The sequence below is a fragment of the Gymnodraco acuticeps genome, unplaced genomic scaffold (genome assembly GCF_902827175.1).
Source record: "Gymnodraco acuticeps unplaced genomic scaffold, fGymAcu1.1, whole genome shotgun sequence".
NCBI lineage: Eukaryota > Metazoa > Chordata > Actinopteri > Perciformes > Bathydraconidae > Gymnodraco > Gymnodraco acuticeps.
Window position 1 is genome coordinate 6,116,650 of NW_022989810.1, and position 9,781 is coordinate 6,126,430.

Sequence of the window (9,781 nt, forward strand, 5' to 3'; positions counted from 1 at the left end):
AAGTTTAGTTCATCAAATAAAATAAACGTTTTACTACTTTAGGTTGGAAATGTTCTCGATTGTACAAAACCTTTCTTGGTTGTGGTGATATGGACAGTTTTATCTTCAGCTATTGCTCATTTATCTCCACTCCTAAGTGGCCAGTAGGGGCCTATACTGATCAACATTTACTCCAATAATAAAAAAGAATAGCTGAAAACTGATTGATGTACATAGAAAGTTTGGTTGCGGTTTGAACCAGAGATTAATTATATACATAATATGTGTTATCTGCTAAAGTTAGCCAGGGTAAGAGATTGTTGAATCCCTGTTTTTTTAATACTCAAGTGAGTCAATTCACGATTGAGTAAGATTCAACGCTTTCTAGTTTTGGATAGCAGAGGTAGACACATCTAGGGTCTATAACCTGAGTGCAACACCTTTTCTCCTAAACTTCTTGAGGCTTTCAGATAAAGTAGGAATTTTTGAATGAGAGAATCCTAAAACAGTCATTTTCGAGGATGGGGGTGGAATCACCACAGGATGGATGGATTAGTCAATGCCAAACAACCACCATAGAGTTACTTGTGCTAAATGAAAGACTGTCATTAATTCAAAAGCAGTTAATAATGGATGAGGGGAGACATCACCGAAAGCTATTTACGGTTTGAGGAGGTGGACATGTGAATAGATGACCCTTCCCTCTCTCGCAGTGACAGTCGAGGGTTACTTTACAAAACTGTTGGCAGCAGAAGATCTTCCTGTAGCAGACAGACAGAGCTGCTGTCACTCAACACTGAGCTGTCACCCTGTGCAGATACTATGAATGTGTGTGTGTGTGTGTAAAAGTGTGTGTCAATGTGACAGGTCTGAATTAATGAGAGGTACGTGTCAAGGGGAGAGAGAGGCGTTGAGGAGGACGGAGGGCAAAGATGGCGGCTGAGTGATGATTACAGCACGTGTGTATGTAGGAATGGCTCTTAAAAGAATAATTGTATTGCTTCCTGACTGGTTATCGAATCAGATGAATCTTTAAAGTTACAATCTTAGACAGATTCATGTTAAAACATTCCTGTTACTTCATGTTCCTGATATAAAGATACCATTAACCAATATAAAATACGTTATATCTGCTCTAAAATTCACCCTAAGAAACATATGATGCACAGGAAGTGATGTCATTTATCTTTCAGGTATGCTTTTGTAAAGAGGGAAGATTGCCTTGAACAAAATGAAAATAGTATTGTCTAAAATCCAAAATGTCACCATGTGTTGATGTACCATCAATTGCCATATAGTAGTAATGGCCATTATTTTATTCCAGAGCTTGCATCAATAATTTGTTTTCCACTTTGTGTTTTAAAAATGAATGCAATACAACAGGCTGTTATGTTCAGAGAAATGCCAACATAAAGTAAACATCCTAAAGAGTAAAGCAGTTGGACCTAAACACAGAACACAGTAGGCCATGGGAACTAAGAGAAATAAGTTTGGCGCAATCAAGGCACAACGGAAGTGACAAAACCAAGAGTGAAACAAAGACTGAACTGAAACAAACAGGACTTTAAAACCTACCTGAAGTGCAGGTGGAGAGATGGGCAGAGGCTCAGGTGTGGTGAATGAGGTGATTAGGTTGAGAGCATGCAGGCAGCTGATTGGCTGGAAGAACTCTGGCAGCAGGAAGGACTAACGAGGCTGATTCAGAGCAGGTGTGTAGATGGGCAAAGGCTGGAAAGGCGGGAAAGGCAGCCCTGGTGGAACAATACTGAAAAAGAAAAATATACATAAATAAATAATTTATAATATATATCAAGAAGTAAAAATATGTACATATTACTGCAAAATATAACATGATTATTGCAATAAATATAGTGTTGTATTACATGTGCAATAAATTGACTAATAAAATACAAAATTCAAAAGATATCAAAGCTGAATTGCACAATCTAAATGATTAATGATTGTAAAGTAAGTCAAAAGACATCATTTGCTAAACAAAATGATTAAATGATCATTAATAAGGAACTTACTTGGTTTTATTTTTGTATTTATTTATTTCATTTGTATTTCAGTCACTGTGACTGTCAAAACTGAGTATTTATGTATGTGTCGGAATTATCATTATCGTCATTAGTGGATTTATTGTTCTTGATTTTTTAAATGTTTTTGTAGTTTTACTTTGGTTTTTGTTCCCTGTGATTATAAAGCATAATGGTTTGTATTGTGGTCTTCATAGTGGAACCTTCTACAAAATCATTTTAAATTACAAAACCTTTAACAATTATGAAACATACAGTATATTCTTACCTGTGAGTATGTAAATGCAGCTATTTTAGAAGCCTGTTTGGCCAAATATTGTGCCTTTGCATTTGAAAGGGATGTGTTGCTCTTCATAAAGAAAAATATGCATTAATGTGACTCAGGCATGGTAAACCTCAGTTTGTGTGTGTGTGTGTGTGTGTGTGTGTGTGTGTGTGTGTGTGTGTGTGTGTGTGTGTGTGTGTGTCAGTTCCCCCTCCTGACTGAAGGAGAAAAACAGCCAGGGAGAGTCTATCAGCGTGGCACCCTGCTCCAGAACATTCTTGATGAAGCAAAGGTTGTCTTCATTAGGTGCATTAATATTCATGACGAATGGTAATTTTGACACAGAAAAGGTCTCAGTAACCTTTTCTCGTGCATTTTTTCACTTCTCAAGGAAATTACAGTCCGGCAATGACTAAATTAATGCTTGGTTTCCTCGCCAAGTCGTTTGAGGGCCTGTCACTTTGAGGTTGGGGTATCTGTCTCACAGCGACAGCGATTGAGGGAGAGAGATAGGGAGGGACATAATGAGTTGCTTCTACACAGGCTTATTCACCATTAAATCCCCTGCTCTGTTTTTTCCTCCACATGCTCCACCCCCTTCGTTCCTCCACCCTCCTCATTCACTGCGTCGTGGTGTGTTGGTATATGGAGGATGTCACCCTCAAGGCCCTGCAGGCCTCACATTTCAGCCGAGAGATCATGAGATGTGACAGGATGTGACTTTTCACTTTCCTCTCTTTATCATCTCAGGGATCGTTCTGCAACATGGCTTCAATGCCGCCGAGCGGAGAGACAGTCCTCGATGCATTTCCAGTCCAGGGGCTATTGGAGGAATAAAAACAACCCTGTCACATGCAGTACTGCTGTCTATGAAGAGTGCATATACATATACGCGATAAGTGTCCTCATTTCAAATAAGACCATATTTGCTTTACATTCACCGTGTATATTGGTAGATAAGGAATTGAATAAATGTTTTTTTTTCTGTATGTATTAAATAACAAGGAGGCCAGACAGAAACATGTATCAATAATCAATATACGTCACAGGAGGGCCTTTTGAATGTGTTTATAAAAAAAGGAACATTTACTTAAAGGGGACCTATCCTGCAAAATGCACTTTGTGATGTCTTTTATACATAAATATGTGTCCCCGGTGCGTCGGGGAACTCACGCAGCGTCAGAAAATAAAACCCTCTCTCTTTTCCTCCGTACCCAAATCTTTTAAAAACGGGTGTACAACGAGCGGATACAGATTCCATCTGAACTGACGTCAAATTGGCGGCGGACACACGGAAAGTTGCTATCAGAAACAATGCCTGACGTGTTTTGAACGTAATCTCGTCTTTGTTTACATTAGCAAGCCTCTCTAACACTCAGAGCTAACCTGTCCTAGAGAGCACATGTATTTAAAAAGCAGGAAATTAAAAAAGGAACTCACCTTGTGATAAACCTGCAAGAGAAAAAGCATTTGCGCTCCATACTATTTCAGAAATAATCCTTGACGTGGTTTAAACAGGATGGCGTTTTATCACAACCGAATTTAACTTTATCTCCGGTAGAATTCTAGCTCAGGACCCAAAATCTGCGTTTCTCTGGCCGTGGCCGTTTCTCAGTCGCGAGGATACTGGCTTGGTAGTCGCGTACTTCCAAGTCACTTCCTTCAGAAACGAAGCCAGTATACTTCCAAGCCATGGCTTCGGAAAACTAAGAAGAATAGAACAGACTAACAAGTGTGCCACTCTCTCTAACGGTTTCAACATAAACTGTACCGAAAATAAATACCTCAAGACGTCTATCTAATTATGAACTTGCTTTACTTTCACGGAACACATTTTTGGTGGTAACAAACAAATGTAACAAAGTAACATATTTACCAACACATGTTCTACGCCACACATACTTACATTTAAATGTGTGCTGCGTCGGTTCAGACATTCTCTGCAAGGGTTTTTGAAATTGGTCCGTGCGCAAAGCATTGTGGGGATTTTAAGGATGCGAAGTCTACCCATGTGCAGCCTCGAAATTTCCCCCAAACCAAGGACGCGGCCTCGGTAGAATTCCAAGTATGCTGGAGATTGGAACAGTCCTTCGGCGGCACTCGATGACGCAGAAGATAGCATCCTTGAAATATCCTTGAAATATTGGCTTGGCCAGTATCCTCGAGATTGAGAAACGGCCCATTTCTCAATCGCGAGTACACATGCTGCAGAGCAACTATTTCAAGTATACTACCTCATAGAGTGGCGCAGAATGCTGGGCATTTAACATGCATTTAAACAGTCCTTCGGCGCCACTCGATGACGTAGTATACTTGAAATAGTTGCTCTGCAGCAGTTTTACTCGCGATTGAGAAACGTCCTCTAACAGGGCAGCAAAAGAGGGGTTTGAGCAGTATGAGGCATGGCTACAATGGGTGATCTGTTTGGTATTTTGAAAAAAAAACTTCACAGACATGTTTTGTATAGGTATGGCCCTACAATATATGTTTCAAATATAGCATGATAGGTCCACTTTAACTTAAATAAGATTTAATAAAAAAATATGTGATGGCTAAGCGGTGTGAAAACTCTGAGCGGTTGACCAATCACAACAGAGCCGGCCAGCTAACCAATCAGAACAGACTGGGCTCTGGTTTCAGACAGAGGGTGAAAAGAGGTGCTGCAGCACAGGCAGTATGAGAAAAAAAAGAGCTTTTTGAACATTAAAGCATGGCAACATGTCAAAGCAGAGGCACACAATACAAATATGAAACCTGAAAATGACCATAGAGCCCCTTTACATGTCTTTTTTTGTTTTGTGTGTAAAACAGTTACCATGAAGTTTCGAGGCAATTCTTTTCCAGTTGTTATCATATCAGTATGATGGAGTGTATTACATTTGAAAACTTTATTGCATTTTAACCCTTTAGAGGCATATGTTTATGATACCGTAGCCAACCACTGCATTATCCATCAGCTGCTACAGCACTGGCCACCACACACTCACACACACATACACAAAGATCAAAAAGACACACACAGCAATCTAAAACACTCAATCCTTCCCGTTTCCTCCTAGACAGTAAAATATCTGAACATAAGGCGGCATTTCCTTTATCATGTCCCATAAAAATAGTAATTTGCAGGAACCCCTTGTAGCACAATATGGTAGGCGGTGTGTTTTCCTGATAATGTAGAAGATGACAGATAGGTCCATACTGGGAGGTTTCACTTCACTCTGGATACCAGTGTTATAAATTGCACAGGGAGGGGAGGAGTAGAGGGAGAGATATGGCGACAGATAGAGACTCTTCTCTTCTCTGGCCAGTAGCAGGCTGCTCTGTGGGCAGTGATTATACGCTATGAAAATGTAGGATTAATTAGGCCGGCAAGGGAAGGCAACCCTGTCTCATTACTGGCACACTATCCCCCCTCAAAGATCTCAGCGCTAACACGGTCATCGCACTAATGCCAGCAGACAAAGTCCTCTCTTTTCTACCCACCGCCCTTATTATCTTATTTAAGGCCACTTAAGGAGAGCCCCAAAGGTGGGCAACACCGCACATCCTCCTCTCCGTATACCTTAATCAGAGCCTCGCCGTCACCTAAAGTTATATAGAAATGTTTTTTCATGTGTTTCAGAGAAGAGACTTCCTTTTTTTTTTTTTAGATTACATGTGTGACTGGGTGGAGCGGGGACAATGGTGGCACAGTTTACACTTTGTCAGAGGAATAATTAGTCTATGGAGACTTTGCCCTGACTGTGTTGATCCTCTGTTCTCCTCGCTTTATCCATTTTCATAGATAACGTGTCACACGGCCGGAGCCTTCCCCCCCCCTCCCCATATCATCTGTGATCCTCCATCATACACTGTTCATCTTCCAGGTCTTTATCTTTCTTTTTCCCTCAAATATTTCACATCACAGAAGGGCGATTTTTTTTAAACAGCCGTAGAGAAGATGATGGTTTCCTGTATCTCTTTTGGCGTGATCTAAAAATGATCATTCAGCTGATAAACTGTAAAATCTGGCAGGTGGTGACAGATTATCTACTAATTTGATAAAGCGATTTATCGTTTCAATAATCTTTTTAAACAAAATGTCTTACATTTTGCTAAATTGAGTGTCTGAATTGTGGTGATTTCATTTTTTCTTGTCATAATATGTTGATACATTTATTTACTTTTTGTTGTGGACTGTTTTCCCATGGTAGAAACATTTTAATATGTCCAAAAAAATAAATATATATATAATATTAGGCAATTTTCTTTATTTTCCAACAACTTTAAGACAATACAGCAACTAATAAAGCTTTTTATTATCAGTAATATTATCCTTTATTTATTTTTAAATGCTAGAGTGCAGATTTCCTTTATTATAGTCAAAAGTGAATTGTTTTATCCTTAGAAAACATGCACAATAGCTGCAAAGTAAAAGTTTAAGTTTTTCAAATCAATTACGTATTTTTGCAAAATAAATTACAAAATATTACAATAAAAACATGAAAGAAATCTATAAAAATGAGGACAATATAATCATCTGATTCTGAATTAAAATAGCCTTGCCATTTTCTTTAACATTAAATACATGTTTCCTTTAATTATGTAGCAGGTAAATGCCATTTATTGTAAGAGTGACAACAACGTTTCAAAGGTTACTGATAGGTCTCTGGTTAGAAAACAACAAGACACAGTGATGCCTACAGAAAATGACCTTGTTGCCTTGCATACCACTCCAATCGCAACACTTTGTGGATCCTACATAACGAAACCTAATTAGATTGTTGAGTCAATCAGCATCCCACAGGTACATAACATGGCTGTAGAGAACAACAAACCTGTGTAATTGCCCTGAACATGATTGCACCTCTCACCAGGACTGAGTGCTTCAAACACACTTGTTTTTGTTGTTGATTGCAACGTCGTTACATGCGCTAATTGTGCCGTGCGAAGCCTGTTTCAGATGGAAGTCTAAATTGATACACATTCAGCGCAATAAATGACATTCTTCCCCCTGCATGCGCTCAACTCTCTTCGAAATAAAACAGCTTCAGTGTGTTGGCCTCACACCACTGTTTATAACCGAGAGTCTCACCTCCTTGGAGCCAGACTTAGACGAACATAATTACCCAGAGCGCTGCGCGATAACGCCTACTGTCACTCCTCATTTACAAGGCCTGCTGGAACTCCACTCAATTAAGTAATAAAACATGTTCTCTACTATTACCCTCTATCACATGAACATTTCAATAGCGCTCATCCATAATTGACGCGAGCTGCTCTCCCTTTTAATTGGCAAGAGAGTTGTGTGAAGAGGAGAGGAACATCATTTAGTCAAAATGTTGCTCTGTTGGTTCAGGAATATGCAGCTGCACAAGTTGACATTTCCCTTGGTAAGAGCTCTTCTTCACTTCTTATTAAAATACACTACTGGAGTTCAATTTGTGCTACTTAATTATAACCGATTGATCCATGAAAGCATGTTTTTGTTTCTTTAAACACCTGGCTTTCATGTTTCTTTTAGAAATACATGTATTTTAATTGAGAAAAGAAAAGAGCATCACCTGTAGAATCAGGCTTCATCAGCCATTAATTATTGATTTGAATTTGACCTACGGATTAAAACATCCATAAAAAATGTAATAAGGATTGCCAAAACCAAGAAGGAAAGCCCTGTTGTCATATTTACACATAATATAATGCATTTTTAAGGAACTTGAGCTTCAGAATCAGGTATATTGGCATTATTTGGGGTAAAGCCTGGCAAAAATCCAGACAAACACAATACAAACATATGAAATAATACCATAAATATATCTAAAATACAAGTAAAAGAGCTGTCTGTTTTTTCAACATATCCTCATACAATGGTTTTGATTGACATCATCGAACATCTTCAGTAATCCTTAGTTTTGTTCTCCAATGAATGTTAAGCAAATTGCGGCTTGTTACATGAATGCGTCTTTTCAAAATAAAACATCTGTCTTCTCAAGAAATGTTCTTTGTTTGCTTTAGGCAACAAAATAACTTGGTTAGGTTTAGTAAAATATTGTAGTTAAATTACTACTAAAGTGGGTAATTAACTTGCTAAATAAGTGACATTTTGGCTCAACTGACTATGGGAGTGATGTTACTGAGTAAGTACAAAAGTTATGTGAAAACGAAATCAATTATTGTTTCTCACGGGACATGACCAGCAGCCTGCTGGATGCAAGTCTGCTGTCTTTGGACCTCTCCCACCCCAACGGTGTATGAGAACAGTCAGAGTTTGTGTGGTAGTTTTGTGCAGAAACGTTCAAAAGTGTCCAATGTACCAAGGTCCACAGTACAAAGTATGAAAAAATAAGCAATGTACAGAAACATAAACCCAAAGACTTGCTTTAATGTTACACATATAGACAGATGTGAAGATATAATGCATCCATTGATTTTCTGTGCCACCGTAGATTTAAAAAAAACCATGAAAAAGGCAACATGGGATCTCACTAAGAGTCATGAAAGTGTCCTCTCAGTATTTCTCACCAACTTGTTGTTGTAATGTGCCTTCTCTGGAGAGTCAGCAAACTATGATGTGTGCTGCTGCTGCACCAGAGAAAGAAGAAGAAAAACCAGTTGGAGCCAGGTATATGTGGTCTGATGTAAATATCGCACGGTCCCCAAATGCCGACCGGTACTCCTGGCCGACCAGCGGTGACCCATGCTGCTGGAGGAGAAGTGTAGTGTGATGCAAACGATGCGCTGGCCTGCAGTCAGAGCCCTTAAGTCGACCCCGAGGCAGTTAGCTAACTCCCAGACTGCCACGTACGCTACTGTGGATGCACTGTAGTTGCACTATAGCTGTACTGTAGCTGCTGTGCTCAATGTTTTTCCACTAGATGCTCTCCAAGGAACCCCCACCTCCCCTCTAACTCCCCCCCACCGCCACCATCCGCCTGCAGTGATGTCTGGGGCCACCACTACAGGCGGCTGCCACACCTCTGCTGAGGCAAGAGGCTCCTCTATGAAGTTGGGTAACATTTCAAATGTGTTGCCATTTAACACCCAAGGGACCCCCTGTACAGTATGCACAGTTTAGAGGAGGGAGTCAGCAAAAAGAGGGACAAACTACTAATCATGGGGGGAGATATATTCGGCGAGAAATGTGATATTCATCTAATATGAAAGGCTCAATCATGAACGGATAACTCTTGTACGTAAGGTCATCGTCCCAGTTTCAATGTGGAATATCTTACATTACATTGGTTGATCCTTTTGTGCGTTGCTTTTATTATACAAACTCATGTGATCATGCCATGCAACATGGTGTTATTTGTCAGAGATGAGCCATAGCCTCTTGTTTTCTATTCTTGCTTAGGGCAGAATATTGAATTTTCAGAAAACAATGACTCCTTTTGTGCTCACTGAGTCATTGTTCTTGTTTGTCAGTTCTTCTGGGATGATTTCAGAACAGTTTAAGTGAGGTTACCCTGCTAAGTATAGCTACACTCCTCTGTTGCCTGTAAAAGTATTAATTTGTATT